Below are 21,112 nucleotides of genomic sequence, written 5' to 3'. Positions count from 1 at the left end.
CTGTATGTCTTCTTTGGAGAAATGTCTATTTAGGTCTTCTGCCCATTTTTGGATTGGGTTGTTTGTTTCTTTAATATTGAGCTGAATGAGCTGTTTATATATTTTGGAGATTAATCCTTTGTCCGTTGATTCGTTTGCAAATATTTTCTCCCATTCTGAGGGTTGTCTTTTTGTCTTGTTTGTGGTTTCCTTTGCTGTGCAAAAGCTTTGAAGTTTCATTAGGTCCCATTTGTTTATTTTTGTTTTTATTTCCATTACTCTAGGAGGTGGATCAAAAAAGATCTTGCTGTGATTTATGTCAAAGAGTGTTCTTCCTATGTTTTCCTCTAAGAGTTTTATAGTGTCCAGTCTTACATTTAGGTCTCGAATCCATTTTGAGTTTATTTTTGTGTATGGTGTTAGGGAGTATTCTAATTTCATTCTTTTACATGTAGCTGTCCAGTTTTCCCAGCACCACTTATTGAAGAGACTGTCTTTTCTCCATTGTATATCTTTGCCTCCTTTGTCATAGATTTGTTGACCATAGGTGCGTGGGTTTATCTCTGGGCTTTCTATCTTGTTCCATTGATCTATGTTTCTGTTTTTGTGCCAGTACCATATCGTCTTGATTACTGTAGCTTTGTAGTATAGTCTGAAGTCAGGGAGTCTGATTCCTCCAGATCCGTTTTTTTCCCTCAAGACTGCTTTGGCTATTCGGGGTCTTTTGTGTCTCCATACAAATTTTAAGATGATTTGTTCTAGTTCCGTAAAAAATGCCATTGGTCATTTGATAGGGATTGCATTGAATCTGTAGATTGCTTTGGGTAGTATAGTCATTTTCACAATGTTGATTCTTCCAATCCAAGTACATGGTATATCTCTCCATCTGTTGGTATCATCTTTAATTTCTTTCATCAGTGTCTTATAGTTTTCTGCATACAGGTCTTTTGTCTCCCTAGGAAGGTTTATTCCTAGGTATTTTATTCTTTTTGTTGCAATGGTAAGTGGGAGTGTTTCCATAATTTCTCTTTCTGATTTTTCATCGTTAGTGTATAGGAATGCAAGAGATTTCTGTGCATTAATTTTGTATCCTGCAACTTTACCATATTCATTAATTAGCTCTAGCAGTTTTCTGGTGGCAGTTTTAGGATTCTCTATGTATAATATCATGTCATCCGCAAACAGTGACAGTTTTACTTCTTCTCTTCCAATTTGTATTTCTTTTATTTCTTTTTCTTCTCTGATTGCCGTGGCTAGGACTTCCAGAACTATGTTGAATAATAGTGGTGAGAGTGGACATCCTTGTCTCGTTCCTGATCTTAGAGGAAATGCTTTCAGTTTTTCACCATTGAGAATGATGTTTGCTGTGGGTTTGTCATATATGGCCTTTATTATGTTGAGGTAGGTTCCCTCTATGCCCACTTTCTGGAGAGTTTTTATCATAAATGGGTGTTGAATTTTGTCAAGAGCTTTTTCTGCATCAATTGAGATGATCATGTGGTTTTTCTTCTTCAATTTGTTAATATGGTGTATCACATTGATTGATTTGCGTATATTGAAGAATCCTTGCATCCCTGGGATAAATCCCACTTGATTGTGGTGTATGATCCTTTTAATGTGTTGTTGGATTCTGTTTGCTAGTATTTTGTTGAGGATTTTTGCATCTATATTCATCAGTGATATTGGTCTGTAATTTTCTTTCTTTGTAGTGTCTTTGTCTGGTTTTGGTATCAGGGTGATGGTGGCCTCATAGAATGAGTTTGGGAGTGTTCCTTCCTCTGCAATTTTTTGGAAGAGTTTGAGAAGGATAGGTGTTAGCTCTTCTCTAAATGTTTGATAGAATTCACCTGTGAAGCCATCTGGTCCTGGACTTTTGTTTGTTGGAAGATTTTTAATCACAGTTTCAATTTCATTGCTTGTGATTGGTCTGTTCATATCTTCTGTTTCTTCCTGGTTCAGTCTTGGAAGGTTATACCTTTCTAAGAATTTGTCCATTTCTTCCAGGTTGTCCATTTTATTGGCATAAAGTTGCTTGTAGTAGTCTCTTAGGATGCTTTGTATTTCTGCAGTGTCTGTTGTAACTTCTCCTTTTTCATTTCTGATTTTATTGATTTGAGTCCTCTCCCTCTTTTTCTTGATGAGTCTGGCTAATGGCTTATCAATTTTGTTTATGTTCTCAAAGAACCAGCTTTTAGTTTTATTGATCTTTGCTATTGTTTTCTTTGTTTCTATTTCATTTATTTCTGCTCTGATCTTTATGATTTCTTTCCTTCTGCTAACTTTGGGTTTTGTTAGGTGTAAGGTTAGATTGTTTACTTGAGATTTTTCTTGTTTCTTTAGGCAGGCTTGTATAGCTATAAACTTCCCTCTTAGAACTGCTTTTGCTGCATCCCATAGGTTTTGGGTCGTCGTGTTTTCATTGTCATTTGTCTCTAGGTATTTTTTGATTTCCTCTTTGATTTCTTCAGTGATCTCTTGGTTATTTAGTAACGTATTGTTTAGCCTCCATGTGTTTGTCTTTTTTACGTTTTTTTCCCTGTAATTCATTTCTAATCTCATAGCATTGTGGTCAGAAAAGATGCTTGATATGATTTCAATTTTCTTAAATTTACTGAGGCTTGATTTGTGACCCAAGATGTGATCTATCCTGGAGAATGTTCCGTGCGCACTTGAGAAGAATGTGTAATCTGCTGCTTTTGGATGGAATGTCCTATAAATATCAATTAAATCTATCTGGTCTATTGTGTCATTTAAAGCTTCTGTTTCCTTATTTATGTTCATTTTGGATGATCTGTCCATTGGTGTAAGTGAGGTGTTAAAGTCCCCCACTATTATTGTGTTACTGTCAATTTCCTCTTATATGGCTGTTAGCAGTTGCCTTATGTATTGAGGTGCTCCTATGTTGGGTGCATATATATTTATAATTGTTATATCTTCTTGGATTGATCCCTTGATCATTATGTAGTGTCCTTCTTTGTCTCTTGTAACATTCTTTATTTTAAAGTCTATTTTATCTGATATGAGTATAGCTACTCCAGCTTTCTTTTGATTTCCATTTGCATGGAATATCTTTTTCCATCCCCTCACTTTCAGTCTGTATGTGTCCCTAGGTCTAAAGTGGGTCTCTTGTAGACAGCATATATATGGGTCTTGTTTTTGTATCCATTCAGCAAGCCTGTGTCTTTTGGTTGGAGCATTTAATCCATTCACGTTTAAGGTAATTATCGATATGTATGTTCCTATGACCATTTTCTTAATTGTTTTGGGTTTATTTTTGTAGGTCCTTTTCTTCTCTTGTGTTTCCCACTTAGAGAAGTTCCTTTAGCATTTGTTGTAGAGCTGGTTTGGTGGTGCTGAATTCTCTTAGCTTTTGCTTGTCTGTAAAGCTTTTGATTTCTCCATCGAATCCGAATGAGATCCTTGCCGGGTAGAGTAATCTTGGTTGTAGGTTCTTCCCTTTCATCGCTTTAAGTATATCATGCCACTCCCTTCTGGCTTGTAGAGTTTCTGCTGAGAAATCAGCTGTTAACCTTACGGGAGTTCCCTTGTATGTTATTTGTCGTTTTTCCCTTGCTGCTTTCAATAATTTTTCTTTGTCTTTAATTTTTGCCATTTTGATTACTATGTGTCTCGGCATGTTTCTCCTTGGGTTTATCCTGTATGGGACTTTCTGCACTTCCTGGACTTGGGTGGCTATTTCCTTTCCCATGTTAGGGAAGTTTTCGACTATAGTCTCTTCAAATATTTTCTCTGGCCCTTTCTCTCTCTCTTCTCCTTCTGGGACCCCTATAATGCGAATGTTGTTGCGTTTAATGTTGTCCCAGAGGTCTCTTAGGCTGTCTTCATTTCTTTTCATTCTTTTTTCTTTCTTCTGTTCTGTAGCAGTGAATTCCACCATTCTGTCTTCCAGGTCACTTATCCATTCTTCTGCCTCAGTTATTCTGCTATTGATTCCTTCTAGTGTAGTTTTCATTTCAGTTATTGTATTGGTCATCTCTGTTTGTTTGTTCTTTAATTCTTCTAGGTCTTTGTTAATCATTTCTTGCATTTTCTCAATCTTTGCCTCCATTCTTATTCTGAGGTCCTGGATCATCTTCACTATCATTATTCTGAATTCTTTTTCTGGAAGGTTGCCTATCTCCACTTCATTTAGTTGTTTTTCTGGGGTTTTTTCTTGTTCCTTCATCTGATATATAGCCCTCTGCCTTTTCATCTTGTCTATCTTTCTGTAACTGTGGGTTTTGGTCCACAGGCTGCAGGATTGTAGTTTTTCTTGCTTCTGCTGTCTGTCTTCTGGTGGTTGAGGCTATCTAAGAGGCTTGATGGGAGGCTCTGGTGGTGGGTAGAGCTGACTCTTTTTTTTTTTTTTTAACTACAGATTTTTTTCTATGAGTGATCAGTCTGTTAAAATTATCTGTTTCTTCTTGACTTGGTTTTGGCAGGCTGCATGTTTCTGGAAACTTGTCCATTTCTTCTAGGTTGTCCAATTTGTTGGCGTATAACTGTTCATAGTTATTCTCTTATGATTTTTTGTGTTTCTGTGGTATTGGTTGTTATTTCTCCTCTTTCATTCTTATTTTGTTTATTTGGGTCCTCTCTCTTTTATTCCTGGTGAGCCTGGCTAGAAGTTTGTTGATTTTGTTTATCTTTTAAAAAAATCAGCTCTTGGTCTCATTGATCTTTTGTATTCTTTAATCTCTATTTTATTTATTTCCTCTCTGATCTTTATTATTTCCTTTGGAAGTGTGTTCTTTTGAACACTAAAATATTCAAAGTCTCTCTTGGGTGACCTTTTTTCTGACCTTTAAGCTATCCTCAAGTCTTATTTATTCATTTTCTTATCCTACTTCTCAGTTGCTCGAATGTTATTTCAGAGTGCTGCTTCTTCTATGAAATCTTCTTGGTTTCCTTCAAGCAAAATTGACCCTCTTCCTTCTTTTTGTCATATCTTCTAAATCCCTCTGTCACAATGCTTTCTTGCATTTGTTTGTTTGTTTACATGCCTGTTTCTCTCCACCAGAACATCAGCTTCTTAAAGGCTAGTGCCATCCTTTGTCCCTAGTGCCTAGCATGATATGTGGCACATAATACATCTCCCATAGAGATTTGTTGAGTGAATAAATGAAGACTAGATTAGTCTTAGTGTTTTTTACCTAGATTCTATCAAGAACGATAGTGCGCCTTTCTATTAAACCTTTCCAGTGAGGAAGTTTGCCCAGAGAGCCAGTTTATTTTCCATAGTAGAAGCACTGACAAATTTATAGAATACTTTAAATACTTTAAAATACCAAATTTAATTTCAACTTAAGTCTGTGCATTTAAAAAATAACTGAAGAAGCCTGGTGAGTCACCTTGCCACTTCTCGTCAAAGCCTCTTCACCTCAGAAAAACCTTTTGGTCAGCACTTTGATAATTCAGTATGTAGAAAATCCTGACATGAGTCAATAGATCAAACACTGTAGACAGTTTTCGCAATATGCTTAAGAGGAATTTGTTTTTCACCCTTTGTCTAAATTATAATTTGTCTCATACTTTAGTTCACCCTTCTAACTTTCTAGACCAAAAAATAACTCACTACTATCTTACAACTTACTTGGTGCCCTTGTTGCACTTCAGTCATTAAATATCAAGAACTTAAAAAGTTACATTCATGTTTCTGTTAGACAGTTTTGAACTTGTTGAGAGCAGCCATTTGAACAACTTTTTGGATGTGTAATATAGAGATGGTAAAACCTTTAAAAACTCTGTGGACTCAGGGAAGTAAGCTTTAAATATTCTCTTATGGTTTGGAAAGAAATTTTTCTGTGTGATAACTTTAGTTTGGGTTTTCCAGATCTGTTCTTTAAGATGCAATATTAAACATATTGCCTGCACATATAAAAACAGACATTGCCAAATCTTGAGGCAGTGCCCTTTTTCTTTCATTTTTTATATTAGTGAAATTATGTTTGTGTTTTCTCCATCTCTTATTTCACTTTATTGGACCCTAGAAATGTATGGAAAAAATATTCCAGAAGGATAGAAATAAAAACAAGTGCAACAGGAGGAGCAGTTTGATCACAAGTGAGGGCAGAATATTTTCAGGTAATCATGAAAATATTTGCCTTGGTGTTGGAAAAACTGAATGATTTATCAGAGCCCTTTAAGAGTAGACTCTTAAATATTTATTGGATACTTACAGAACACAGAATGAACCCTGGTAGGTGCTAGCCACTGTGCAAAGAATGAGAATGGAAATAGAAAGATTAATGTGATACAATTTCTGCCTACATGGACCTCATAATCTAGTGGCGTAGACAGACAGTGACCAACTATCTATAATGTCATATGAAAATTACGACACCAACAGTGTTTATGAGGACATAGAGGAGGGTGATCAGTTCTTTGAGGGAAAGTCAAAGGTTTCACAAAGGAGGCACGTGAGCTAAATCTTAAAGTAGGATCTAGGTAGAGGAGGGCTAGGGGAAGAGCATTTTAAGCAAAGAGAAGGTGAGTAGAGCTACGAAAGTGCCTGGTGCTTCGGGGAACTGTCTTGCTAGCTAGTTGAGGTATTGATCAGTGATCCAGTGCTATGCTCTCACTGAGGCAGTGCCCACAGGCACTACCTTTTCTTTTCCAAGTGCCTAGATTATCTAATGATCTTCTGGTCATAACTGAGTTTTCAGGTAAAAAGAGGTATGAAGGATTTTTTTCTTGATATTAACTCTAAAATTGTGAAGATTCTCTGAACCTCTTTTCAACATGCAGAGCAAATAATAGAGTTGGATTCATTTGTAACAAATAACTCTTAAGAAAGAACTGGTGAATGCTTTGGACATTACTTGTATTTTGTGTGTGTTATTTACCACGGAGAGAGTTTTACCTTCATCTTGCTTTTTTTATTTTTATTTTTTTTAATTAAAAATTTCTTTTTTCATTTTGCTTTTTTTTAAATAGGAAATTAGATTCTGAGAATTTTTCAGTCATATTTTCTATCACCAGTCATATCATTCTCTTGTCTTTTTTTTTTTCCAAATTTATTTATTTATTTGGCTGTGTTGGGTCTTCGTTTCTGTGTGAGGGCTTTCTCTAGTTGCGGCGAGCGGGGGCCACTCTTCATCGCGGTGTGTGGGCCTCTCACTATCGCGGCCTCTCTTGTTGTGGAGCACAGGCTCCAGACGCGCAAGCTCAGTAGTTGTGGCTCACAGGCCTAGTTGCTCCGTGGCATGTGGGATCTTCCCAGACCAGGGCTCGAACCCATGTCCCCTGCATTGGCAGGCAGATTCTCAACCACTGTGCCACCAGGGAAGCCCCATTCTCTTGTCTTGTGAATGAGTCTTTGACACTCACTCAGGATCATTCGGTGAATGATGGGGACATGTCAGGGGAAGTGACCATGAGGAAATGACACCTGAGCCCTTTGTCTGTGGCCTGAAAAAGGAATGAGCATTAGATCGTTAGCTACGGTATGTGGGCTGGGGGTGCTGGGTCGGGGGTAGAGAGTGAGGGCGGCGTACTGAGCAGGCCCACCGCTGGCGAGGAGCATGCTGCATTCAGACCTGCACTGCAAGCTCTGTGGGGGCAGGGAGCTGGTCCGGGCTAGCTCGTGCACCTCGAACATCGTCTGACATGTGGCAGGTTCCTAACCAAACAACCTGTTGAAGGAGGAGTTGAAAAGGTCCCTTTGTGGCTGGGACACAGAGAACAAGGGGTTGCATGGAATAATGTGATTCTGAGAGAAAGAGCTATACAAGGCCTTGTGTCCATGTGAAAGATAAGGGGCTTTGTCCTTGGCAGTGGAACACCAGTAAAGGATCTTAAGCATGACTGGATTTGCTCTACAGTATAAAGCCAGTGCTTTCCAACTCTTTGATGGTGACCAATAGTGAGAAACACATTTTACATTAAAACCAGGTAAAACACACATACACACACATAACTGAAATAATTTTTATGAACAATGTTTATCCTTACTAAGTGTGATGTGCTCCATTATTTTCTGTTCTATTTGGTATTTTTAAAAAGTAGTAGTCAAAACCAGTATGATTCATGGGTCGTAAGTACACTTTGAAATGGATTTGATTCTGTGGGGAATAAAATCTCTACTGATGGAGGCTCTCTGCATAAAACTATAGGCACCATCAACTTGAGGTGATCTAAGAAAGGTCAAAACATGGTGGCTTAAAAACAATATGCAAAGCAGAAATCTGGAGAGATGCTAGTTCCAGGGGAATGTATAACAGCTGTCAAGTGTGGGAAGGATTTTAGGAGTTACAGAATCCAGATGGAAAGTCTGCCATAGAGAAAACCTGCTTCAGGGCACAGGGAAGTACTATCAGAGGGGAGTAATGCCCAGATTTCTCCCATATCTGTGATCTTTCCATGATTCCCTTCAGCCTTGCCTGTCAGTGCTTTTCACAGTGATCTGAGGCGTGGAGGCTTGCTGATCTTATCACCATTTCATCCATCTGGATGCTGAAGCCTAGGGAGGTCATGTGACTTGCTGCAAGGCTACAAGGCTACATGGCTACTGAGAGGATAGAGCAGAGCTGGGTTCCAGGCCTCCTTATCACTGGTCTGGCGATCTTTGCATCATACTGCACCGTTTCATACATATGTGTGAAAAAAGAACTAGGCTTGTAAAGTGACGGTGCTACATTTTGACAGGTCTACATTTCTGTGCTAGAACTATGAGTTCTGCTGCTAATACTATTTAATCAATTTGGTATTAAAAATTAAGATTGAGGTGTATGAACTGCTTCTTCAGAAATCTAGGAACATAATCGTTAATCTGTGTCATATAAAGAATGATTATATCTGAACATCCAAATCTCAGTTACATAATATCTTCATTGATATTTTGGCAGAAAGAGTGGGAGAGTAGGGCTTCCCTGGTGGCGCAGTGGTTGAGAGTCTGCCTGCCAATGCAGGGGACACGGGTTCAAGCCCTGGTCTGGGAGGATCCCACATTCCGCAGAGCAACCGGGCCCGTGAGCCACAGCTATTGAGCCTGCGCGTCTGGAGCCTGTGCTCCGCAACAAGAGAGGCGGCGACGGTGAGAGGCCCGCGCACCACGATGAAGAGTGGCCCCCACTCGCCGCAACTGAAGAGAGCCCTCACACAGAAACGAAGACCCAACACACCCAAAAATAAATAAATTAATAAATAAATTTATTAAAAAAAAAAAGTGGGAGAGTAAATCAAGAAATGTATTCATCATAAAAATGCTAATTGTTGAAAACCCCTAGGAGATTGATTTTAATCTTAAGAACTGGGTGAAAAGATGAAAGGTAAAATGTGGTTAATAAGTAATGTATATAAATTAGAAAGCATTTGTGATGTTGACTTGCGGTAGTAAAATCAGTTTGAAATACATTTTCTGCTGAGCTTCTAGAGGAAATTGGCTTTTTGAACTATCACAGGGCACTTTGGGCCATAAAATGTTCTGAAAAAAAATTTTGTAACCATGTATGGTGACAGGATGTTAACTAGACTTCTTGTGGTGATCATTTAGCAATATGTACAAGTATCAAATCATTACATTTTATATTTGAAACTAACACAGTGCTGTACATAAATTATACCTCAATTTAGAAAAAGAAAAGAAAAATCATGTACACAGCAAAAAAAAAAAAAAAAAAAAATCCAACTTGCATTGACCTACTTTTGACTGGGAAACGTTTCTGAGATGAGCTTGTCTGTAGCAGGGTTGATTTCTGTGGGCACCCAATGTGTGCCCTGGCCTGTGGGGATACACCCAGGAGGCAGCCTAGCATCTGCTTACTGGTTTCACCAGGACTCAACAGTTTTAACGTTAGTTTAGTTTCTTGTCTGAGAGCTTCTGTCACCATATATTTGTATCTACATAGGCTTAAGGTCTTGGGTATAAATTGTTTTTGAGTGATTTTCTTTACCCAAAGTTCTCTTTGCATCTTATTGCCGGGGCTGCAGGTGAAATTCTTCTAGTCCTTCTTACAATTTCACCTTCCTCACCATGAGGCATGAGGCCCCCATGCCCGTCCTGGTACTGGCATTAAAGACCCAGCTCTAGGGAGTGGATTTTTGGCCCCAGTACGCCCCCTCCCCCTATGCCAGGCAGCTTCACACTGCTTTGCTGATGGTTTGAGTCTCCTCTTCTTTTTGGCACCATAAAATTCTCTTTCTTGCTTTTGAGTGTAAATTACATATTTTAAATATTTTATCATGTATCCAGATTTTCTTTGTGTTTGGAATGGGAGGAGAGTGGCTTCTCGTAGCTCCTCATGCCATCACCTGAAGTCCTTCCTATTACTTTAAAGCCTGACTTTGTTAGGAAAAAAAGGTATCAATATGTTATTACAATATTGTTTTATCGCACACACGTGCAGGGTGGCATGGACTGTAGTGGATTGTTACTGTGGTTGTGTGGCCATCACTGCTAGGTGAGCCTCGCCCTCATGGTTAGGGAAATTGGTCTTTGTTTACTTTGTCCTAACAGAAGTTGGGAAGTATTAAAGCAAAGAAAATAAGACAAAGCTTATTCTCTCTTATTTTCACCTTCAACTCTGAACCTGATGAGGCTCCAGATTTCAGTGCTTTTTGTTCTCAACAGTGGACTTAGCCAAGCTTTTGGAGAAATTGGCAATTTTCTCATTCCTTGTGGCATCCAACTGAATGAAATTGCTGACACCTCGTGGTACGATCAGCTCCTGGTTTTGCTCCATCCTGTGTGTGCTCTTTCATCTGATAAGACTTTCTGGTTTGTGAGCCTCTTTTGGATACTACAAAGACTTCCATTGCCTTTGAAATAGCCAGAAAGTTTCAAAAATTACTTTTTTAAACAACACTTCAAATGGAAGTGAATCTTGACCTTCTGTGCTCTGGTGGGATTCCTTTGATGCATAGCAACACACTTAGTTTGCTCCTTTGGTGAAGAAGAAACTCCACAAGCTGTGCTGGCTCGCTGACCATCTGCACAGGCATGGATTGCCACCATGGGCCTGGCCAAAGAAAGGCTTGTCTGCTGCTGACTACTCCTCCAGAGCCAGAGCCTGGAATTTCTTCCCCTTTGAGAAGTTTTTACCAAGAACTGGAGCAGCATATCAAGTTTTTCTCTATTCCACAGAGGGCCATTGGTTCTGGAAGACAAGTTGGAAGTACGTAATTGACCTTCTTCAAAAGTTTCACTTTCTTTTGACAGAGAGATAAGGAAAGCCCACTCTCGGAGCAAGTTTACAGGGAGCCGTGGGAGCCGTAAATGTGTGTTTTGGCTTCACTTATACATTTTTAGCTTTATCAGTCATGTGAACCTTGATATTCACAGCCCTGCAGGCACTGTTAAGGGTACTGCTACTAGAGCAGAGGGAAACATGGGGAGATTAGCTGTGAGTTCCAAGCTATCCCTCTGGAAGAAGAGTTCAGAGGCACACAATTATGTGGACTTTTCAGGACTATAAGCAGGGTTGAGGCAGGCTTTCATCACTTTCTTTGTAGGCAAAGATCACCTGGAAACACTATCAAGTACTTTTCAAGAGTACTTTTTAGCCCACGTGACTTAAAAATTGGAAGTGGATTTATAATCTCTTCCTTTCTCATAGAACCAACATCAGCCACATAGCCCCGGCTGAAGATGATCTCATTGACTTGAGGACAAAAGAAAGAATGCAAATGAATACCACTGGCAGAATTTTGAAGAAATCCTGATCTTTTTTCACATAAATTTGACTTTAACTTGGCAAAGTGAGAGATGAGAGTTTTTTCTTTCCAGTTTTATTGAGATGTGATCAACATACAATGAAAGCTGAGTCCACCTGGTTCTACAGCCTTTATGAGTCCAGGTTTTCAGCTGTGATTGCCCTTAATATGCAAAGTTAAAATTGGTAGAATGTCAAAGACCATCTCATGATTTTAGCTTCTTACTCAGGTTAAATAACATTAAGTATCTCATTAGGATGTTTCTTTATATTTTTTATATATAGTTAATTGTTCTTGGGAAATAGATATTACTTTTTTTCATAAAAAATAGTAGGTGACATAATTCTGCATTAAAAATGCTTTTTGAAAAATCTGTTTATATAGAAGTAATCCCCAGTGCTCTTTCTCCAGCTCTACTTTTAAGACTGGGCAGGGGAAGGAGTGATTGGGGGAAGAGGGGCAAAAATCTTCCACTTGGCTGGTAAAATTTGACTCTCCTCTTTTGGCTCTGCATGTGGCAGGTATTCAAATGTTGGCTGTTTCTCTCTTGGTTCACTCTTTTTTTTTTTTTTTTTTTAACTTTTTGGGTTTATTTATTTATTTATTTATGGCTGTGTTGGGTCTTCGTTTCTGTGCGAGGGCTTTCTCTAGTTGCGGCAAGTGGGGGCCACTCTTCATCGCGGTGCGCGGGCCTCTCATTATCGCGGCCTCTCTTGTTGCGGAACACAGGCTCCAGACACGCAGGCTCAGTAAATTGTGGCTCACGGGCCTAGTTGCTCCACGGCATGTGGGATCTTCCCAGACCAGGGCTCGAACCCATGTCCCCTGCATTGGCAGGCAGACTCTCAACCACTGCGCCACCAGGGAAGCCCTCTTGGTTCACTCTTGGAGTGCCTTTATGGATTCCTTGGAGGCTTCAACAGGTGATTAGACCCTGCAGCATTCCCTGATACGGGCAGTGATGTGACTCTCCTTGTAGCATCCTTTTTCAGACCTCTGCCCTGGAGTCCACCCCACAGCCTCTCATTGTCGAGTTCCATTTGCCAGAGCAGCAGGCCTCTTGGGGGGCCCGATTAAGACGACGCAAGTCTGGCAACTTTGCGGCACCGATCTCTTCTAAGAAAAACTCCTGCAAACTTACTGGAGACTCTTCCCTCTGCTGCCCCCTTTCTTGGTCTCACAGTTGAGAGTGACTCTAGTCCCTCAGCCTTCAAACTTCTCCTGGTAAGAAGCCAGCACTGCCCTCTGTCCATGTATGTCCCCAGACTCCAGGGCATACTGGTCAGACTCTCCCAAGAATGCTTCTACCGTGGACCCATGGCACCTCCAGGGCCAAATTCCATAGTCCAATAAACAGTATTGGGCGAAGTGCTGTCTTTCCTTCTTGCAGGCATTTCTAATTTCTATTTTTGATTTTCTTGGGGCTTCCCTCACTTGGTTTGCTGCAGTGGGGAGAAAAGTACTGTCTCTTCCCACCGTGAAGGAAGGGAAGGACACCCAGGTGTAAGCTTTACTTTGATGGCGCTCTTAGGTCTCCCCTCAGATTTCTAGTCTTGTTTTATTTTAGCCTAAGGTAAAAGGCGGGGGTTGATAGTTGCTAGACTGGTTCTGCTGTATTTTAGTCAGTCTGGCACAGGGTTTTCTGATACCTTTCTTCAGAATGTGTTGCCCATTGTTCTCAAACGTGGAGCTTCAGCTGAAATTTTGAGAACAAAAAGGAAAGTTGTAAATATTTGAATGAATGAATGTTTATCTCAGAGTGATTTAGAAAAGCAAAGAAACTGGAACCATCCTAGAAGTCCTTCAATCAAGGATTTAGTAAAAAAAAAAATTACGGTATTTGTTAAACACATTGTGTGTGTATGTTTTTGGACATAGAAGCTACTCATGTTAACACTGTTAAGTAAATAAAATAAGAACAGTATGTATAGTGTAATCTCATTTTTGTTGAAAAAGATGTGTGTGCATGTGTGCATGTGCATATGCAGTGAATAATCTTTATAATGGTTATCTCTGGCTGTGGCATTATGGGGATTTTAATTTCCAACTTGTTTCTGTGGTTTTTTTCTTCCAGTTTTACTGAGATATAATTGACATACAACACTATATAAGTTTAAGGTGTACAGCATAATTACTAGACTTAAATATATTGCAAAATGATTACCACAATAAGTTTAGTTAATATCTATCATCTCATATAGAGAAAAAAAAAGAAGAAAAAAAATGTATTTTTCTTTGTGATGAAAACTTTTAGGATTTACTCTCTTAGCAACTTTCCTACATGCCATACAGCAGTGCTAACTGCGGTCATCATGCTGTACATGACAGCCCTTGTACTTACTTATCGTGTGACTGGAAGTTTGTACCTTTTGACCACCTTCATTCAGTTCCCCCACCCCCTACACCCCAGCTTCTGGAAACCACAAATCTGATCTCTTCTTCTATGAGTTTTTTTTTTTTTTTTTAATAAATTTGAGTTACTTTTTGATTTACACAATACTCCTTTTTTAAAAAATTTATTTTATTTATTTATCTTTGGCTGCGTTGGGTCTTTGTTGCTCTGTGCGGACTTTCTCTAGGTGCGGTGAGCGGGGACTACTCTTCGTTGTGGTGTGCGGGCTTCTCGCTGTGGTGGCTTCTCTTGTTGCGGAGCATGGGCTCTAGGCGCGCGGGCTTCAGTAGTTGTGGCTCATGGGATCTAGAGCGCAGGCTCAGTAGTTGTGGCTCATGGGCTTAGCTGCTCTGCGGCATGTGGGATCTTCCCGGACCAGGGCTCGAACCCTTGTCCCCTGCATTGGCAGGAGGATTCTTAACCACTGCGCCATCAGGGAAGCCCCTTTGAGTTTTTATTTATTTATTTATTTTTAAGATTCCACTTATACTGTGTTTCTTGAATTGTTTTCCTTTAAGCACGTTTTACTTTAACAAACAGAAGAAAGCCATAGTGGAATGTACATTTTTTTAAACTTGATTTTTTTAATTTTTAAAAAATATATTTTAAAAGGAGGGCTAGAAATTGGCAGCTGAGATGTTGAAGAGTAAGGAAGAGAAAGTGGCAGCAGAGCTGAGACTAGGGTGAGTCAAGAGAGGCATCTAGGGTTTAAAACATAAAGAGACGCTCGATCTCAGGGTCAAGCAAGTGGCCTGAGAGTGGGCACTTCTTTAGAGTTCGCACCATAGATGCCTCTCTTGCTCACCCTAGTCCTAGCCCTGTGTGTCAGAAAGAAACCCAGGGAGCAAAATGTGGAAGGTACTGCTCTGTTTGACCCTCAGACCACCATCCTAGACACAGGGCATGTATGTCTCCCAAAGTCTAAATCCTGTAAAGATAATCAAATGCTCTTACCTTTTTCTGCTGCTTTCTCTTCCATCAACGGAAGGTGATACATTATCCGTTCTTTACAGTTTACCACTCAAATTTAATTCTAAATTCCTTTTCCAAACTCCACTTTTGTTTCACCCTGAACAGCCTCACCATCAACTCACAGCTGTTTTCCAACCTGTTAACTGCCACCATGACAAGAGTTTGGCAATGACTTGGGTTCATAATTATGGAGTCAGTAGACATGACTCATCTACATTAAGCATAGTACCACGAGAAAGATAAGGAAATATAAGAATTAACATTAGCCCTTCCAAGTTTTAAAGTGACAAGCTAGTCGTACTGGGAAAGTGTAGCACAGAAATGTTACTCCACTAATTCAAAAGAGCCTCCAGCAAGCTCAACTCTGATTTATGATCAAAAATCCCAAGGCAGGAAAAAAATCCTCTGAGTTGCAAATATAGCTGTTTTGAAATTTTTATTCCTTTCTGAGTAGAGATTGAAGCTGTCCTTAAGGCCAGACCATACTAATTTAGATTTGTATCTATAAAGCCACTGATCTAATAAACTTCGCTCTCTGATTTCCTCTGCAGTTCATCCTAAGTCTAGCAGATCAGAAACATGTGCTTTTAACATGTGTTTACAACAGGAGATGAGACCATATAGAAGTCCTCTCAGCCAGCTCAGACAGTACGCTGTAGTAATTTTGTACACTTCAGTATGATTCCAAATATTAAAGGAAAGGTACATTACTTTCCGTGTACTCTGGGGGCAAAGAATCACATACTTTGGCACAAATTGCTGTCAAAAATGGTTACGTTTTTGGTAAAGTTACGTTTTTGGTAAGCTTCCATTTTCTAGTATATTCACTTATGGGGAAAGCCTCATTTGCTGATAATGCCAAGTACCGGAGAGGTGAGGGTAAGAGTAGGATGTGCCAGTGAGGAGAGTGAGAACGTGGACATGTGCAAAAAGGAGAGATCTCCAAGGAGGCTTCCTGGCCTTGTGGGGAGTCTTCAGAGGGGCTGGGGCTGTGCTCGAATGGAGGCGGAAAGCTCTCCCACCCGGGAAAACTGAGGGAGTCAACACATCCAGGAGAGAAGCAGTGATGGGGACAGAGGCCAGGGAAGGCGAGCAGGAGAGGCGGATTTGGGAGGCTACAGTGGCAATGGAAAATAAGTCATATTTCAGCATAATAATGCAGGGAGACTCATTACAGGTTAGCTGCTGACCAGATATGGGTAATGGGAGTGTAGAGGAGTAGAGAATGATTTCAAAATTTTAAGTTTGGAAAAAAAAAAATTTCGAGCTTGGGCAATGAAGTTTCCCTTAACCACATCCTGAACGGAACTTGATGTAAAGTCATTTATGGCTGCAGGGCAGATGGGGTAGTGGAAACCATGCTTTTTTTTATTGAAGTGTAATTGAATTGCAATTTTATATTATTTTTAGGTGTAAAACATAGTGGCTTGATATTTTTATACGTTATGAAATGATCATCTTGATAAGTCTAGTTGCCATCTGTCACCATACAAAGTTACTACAGTAGTCCCTGTGCTGTACCTTACATCCCCATGACTTATTTATTTTATAACTGAAGTTTGTACCTCTTAATCCCCTTCACCTATTTCACTCATCCCCCCACGCCCCCTCCCTGGCAACCACTAGTTTATTCTCTGTATCTACCATATTTTTCTACAAGTAATCAGTTCCAGATGGTAGACGCCCATACGTGTGGATGTGTTTCTTGGGAGTTTGGGTCCCGATTGCCTTTAGGACCACTGGAGCTAAGGCTGAGAGAGTAGTAGGGCCTCTAGCCTCCATGAGAGGCCCTCCAAAGCAGAGGGCTATGCGTGGGGTGTCATTTGGACCCCACCTTAGATATGACTCGGTGTCTTGTCCTGTTAGTCTACGGACTAGGATCTCAAATTTCTCTTGGTTTCAGCTTCCTCTCTCACCTTCCTCCACCCCAGATGCAGCTTTCTTTCAGTGTTTTGGGCCTTGAGGTCAGCTTGCGGTCTTCTCTGAGCTCTTCTCATTAGAGTTGGTGACCCCCTCCTGGATCCTACTGTGGCCTATACAAACGTACTTCCTTTATGGCCCGACCACCCTTTTTGCACACAGTCTTTACATGTTTGTCTCCTCAGTAGTTGGTAAACTCTTAACAGCAGAAAACATGGCTTTGAAGCTCTAGTGCCTCATGATTTCCTGGCACCAAAGAATCTCAGTAAATGCTAGTTCGTGTGTGTGTGTGTGTGTGTGTGTGTGTGTGTGTGTGTTGGGTTGGCCAAAAAATTCATTCAGGTTTTTCCATAACATCATATATATACCCTTCGTTTATCCCTTAAAATATATTATGATTCCTTGAGAATGAATTCACCGGTATCTGGGATAACCCCTTATATTTCCCCATGATGTCTGATGTTTTTGATTTGGGGCAGGAAGGATCACTAGGATAGGAGTTATTCTTTGTTTCTCTGGTACTGAACAGTCTTCTTTCTTCTCTCTGCTATTAGCTCATTTGTTAGAATATATAAGGTATTCAAATCTGAATAATATCTTACATTCAGGGGCTTTCCTGGTGGCGCAGTGGTTGAGAATCTGCCTGCCAATGCAGGGGACACGAGTTCGAGCCCCGGTCTGGGAAGATCCCACATGCCGCAGAGCAACTAGGCCCATGAGCCACAATTACTGAGCCTGTGCGTCTGGAGCCTGTGCTCCGCAACAAGAGAGGCCGCGATAATGAGAGGCCTGCGCACCGCGATGAAGAGTGGTCCCCACTTGCCGCAACTAGAGAAAGCCCTCGCACAGAAACGAAGACCCAAAACATCCATAAATAAATAAATAAATAAATAAATAAACCCAAAGTTAAAAAAAAAAAAATCTTACATTCATACATCACTCTATTTATTAAGCGATTTCATAAACATTATTAGACTAATCAAATAACAAGGGCTTCCCTGGTGGCGCAGTGGTTAAGAATCCGCCTGCCAATGCAGGGAACATAGGTTCGAGCCCTGGTCTGGGAAGATCCCACGTGCTGCGGAGCAACTAAGCCTGTGCACCACAACTACTGAGCCTGTGTTCTAGAGCCCATGAGCCACAACTACTGAGCTCACGTGCCACAACTGCTGAAGCCTGCACGCCTAGAGCCCCTGCTCCACAACAAGAGAAGCCACTGCAATGAGAAGCCTGCGCACCGCAATGAAGAGTAGCCCCGGCCTGCCGCAACTAGAGAAAGCCCACGCTCAGCAATGAAGACCCAATGCAGCCAAAAATAAATTAATTAAAAAAAAAAAACGAATCAGCCAAATGAATGCCTTAAGTTAACAAATGGACAATTAAAAAAAGATAAACTGGGCTTCCCTGGTGGTGCAGTGGTTAAGAATCCACCTGCCAATGGAGGGAACAGGGGTTCGAGCCCTGGTCCGGGAAGATCCCACATACCGCGGAGCAGCTAAGCCCATGCGCCACAACAACTGAGCCTGCGCTCTAGAGCCCGCGAGCCACTACTGAAGCCTGTGCGCCTAGAGCCTGTGCTCTGCAACAAGAGAAGCCACCGCAGCGAGAAGCTTGCGCACCGCAACTATGAGTAACCCCCGCTCACCGCGACTAGAGAAAGCCCGTGCGCAGCAACAAAGACCCAATGCAGCCAAAAATAAATAAAATAAATAAAATTTTTAAAAAAAAGATAAACTTCTGGACAATTAAACTACATACATATATTATAATTTTCCATGTGATTAGTTATTTCTCAAAAAAAAAAAAAAGTTTAATGGGTGCAAATTATTCCATTGTGTCCAGAACTGATATGTGGCAGATGCCCACCAGTAAAATATCCTAGTCAACTTCCATTTAGATTGATTGGGTGTCTGTTTTAATTAGTTGGCATCTATCTGGTTCTTAAATATTTTGAATATCATCCCTGATTGTATGAGTAGATTATGTCTACTTTGAGACTATGAAATACATTATAATATCTAAATCCAAATTCAAAAAAAAACTATTTAAGACTTTTCTTATTTCAGTATAATACCCATTTCTTCTGTATCCAGGTATGGTATCACTGTTTTTATGACTTGAGAAAATTGATATATCATATTTAATATTTTTAAGAAGCAATTTGGTAGATTTTGTATTAGTGTTTTCATGGTCTGGCCCTTAGTTAGCTATCCTGTCAACATTATTCTTATTAGTGTTTCAAACTGTATTTTTATGAATTCAAAATTGTAGTGCCCCTTTAAAAATAATTTTTTTTTCCAAATAATCATACTCCTTTTGTCTTGCTACCCTGACCTATTTCATTTCTCCTCCATCCCACTCTCTCGCTCTCTCTTTTTTCTTTTAAATACTATGGAAACTTGGAATTCCATAGAGGAATCAATTCCTTGTTAAAAGAGCATGTTACGTATTATTTGGGAAGTATTGACAAATAAAACTCTTCAGGTGGTAGCATTGTCAAGAATCTAGTAGATAGATTTTTGTTTTGTTTTTTCAGGAATAAAAAGCACACATTTCAGTCCTTCTTCTGCAGCCTAACTTGGGACAATACATAAATGTTCTCATTTGCTACTTATTCCGTAATGTTTTTTATATAGACTACTGGGGATGATGAAAGATGGTCCCTTCCCTCAAGGAGTTCTTTTCAAGTAAATGGACAGAATCAACAGCTAGATAAGGATGTGGTAATGCTATCAACAATCGTGGAGATTAGGTGCCTAAAACCAGTGTGACTCACATTATCACCTTTTTCAGGAGCTTCATTTTAGAACAGTGATGTTGCTGTGGTAAAGTAGGAGAAGAGCAGGTACTTTATAAAGTCCTTCAAAGGTTGATGGTGACTAGCATACTCTAAAGTGAATTGTCCTGTTGATAAGTTCAACAGACTCTTGGAAGCTACCAGGACACCATTTGGTCACTTGCTGCCCTGATGTAGTTCTTGGTGTGTGGAAAGAACGCATTTACTTTTTAATGAACTCTTGATCTTTGGAAAATAATGAATTGATCTCAGAGAATCACAGTCTGGGTTGAATTAATTGAGGAACTGATATCACCTGCAGACTAAAGGAAGCTTGACTCATCAAAGTAATGCTGGAGTTAATTGTTTTTATGAGCAAGACTTTTTCATAGCAAGTACATTTTGCTAAGGTACCTCCCAGCCACAGTTCAGTCATTCAGCTTCTTCTTTATCTTTTTTGAATTAAATTCAGTAGGAAAAAAAACTTGATCTGTCGAGCAGTTTTCATGTAAAACTCTGCAGCAGAAACATTTTTATTTGTGTTGTAAATATAGACACAAGCATAACATTCAGGCCTATTTACGTTAATACAAGAGGTGTATTGAAGCACATTCCAGTTGAACTACTGGGGTACTGTTTTAAAATACTGGAAGATTTAATTTGCTTTAACTTGCTTTTCTCCCTTTCTCCTCCTCCTCCTCCTCCTCCTTCCTCTTCCTCCTTCACCGCTCTCCTTTATATGTTGTGATTTAAGGTAACCTAATATACAAGAAGCAAAATTACATAAATAAGCAAGCCAGAACCATTTGTACTGCAAAGGATTCTCCACTTAGCAAAATAACTTCTTTTACCTCGCAAGCTATAGATAATATTTGGTTTATAAAATTCCACATCCAAACAACTTTTCTAGGAACACATAGTACAAAGCACAATAACAGGTGGTTTTTTTTCCGCCTATTTGGTGCTCTCTTTGAAGGGTAATTAATCAGCCAATTGGCTTTTCCTCAGCTTCCAAATAAAACTACAAAAGTTATTAACAACGTACACTTTAATAACAATCTAATGATGACACAGGACTCACAGGACTCTCTTACTGCAGTGAAAAGCCAGAATTGTTTCTGTTGATTCACTCATTCACCACACGTGTGAGGAGCGCATGGAGGCCCAGAGAGCTCCCTGAGCACCACCTTCTCCTCCTCCAGCCCAGCTGCACGTGGCCCTGAGAACCAGCCCCAAAAGGAGGCTCTAGTGAGAACCGATTATTCAGAGGCCGTCAGGACCAACCTGCCAGGGCCTGCGTGCTGTCGGCCTCAGTCATTACCAGAAGTCTGTTCACTGTAGTCACTCTTTGTCATTGGGCTTTTCTCTCCAGACTCTCTGAACTTCTCCCCAAGTCCTTCCACTGTGTCCTCTGCAATCTG

The 21,112-nt window shown here is 40.1% G+C and overlaps 1 protein-coding gene across 2 annotated transcripts in view; it reads left to right on the top strand.

Annotated features, from left to right (window-relative positions):
* CRYBG1 (crystallin beta-gamma domain containing 1) overlaps positions 1-21,112 on the top strand; it is a 213,325-nt gene that overhangs the window by 41,022 nt on the left and 151,191 nt on the right. The gene's annotated exons all lie outside the window — the stretch shown is intronic.

The sequence above is a fragment of the Balaenoptera ricei genome, chromosome 12 (genome assembly GCF_028023285.1).
Source record: "Balaenoptera ricei isolate mBalRic1 chromosome 12, mBalRic1.hap2, whole genome shotgun sequence".
In the NCBI taxonomy this organism is placed as follows: Eukaryota; Metazoa; Chordata; class Mammalia; order Artiodactyla; family Balaenopteridae; genus Balaenoptera; species Balaenoptera ricei.
This window is presented reverse-complemented; position numbering and strand designations above follow the sequence as displayed.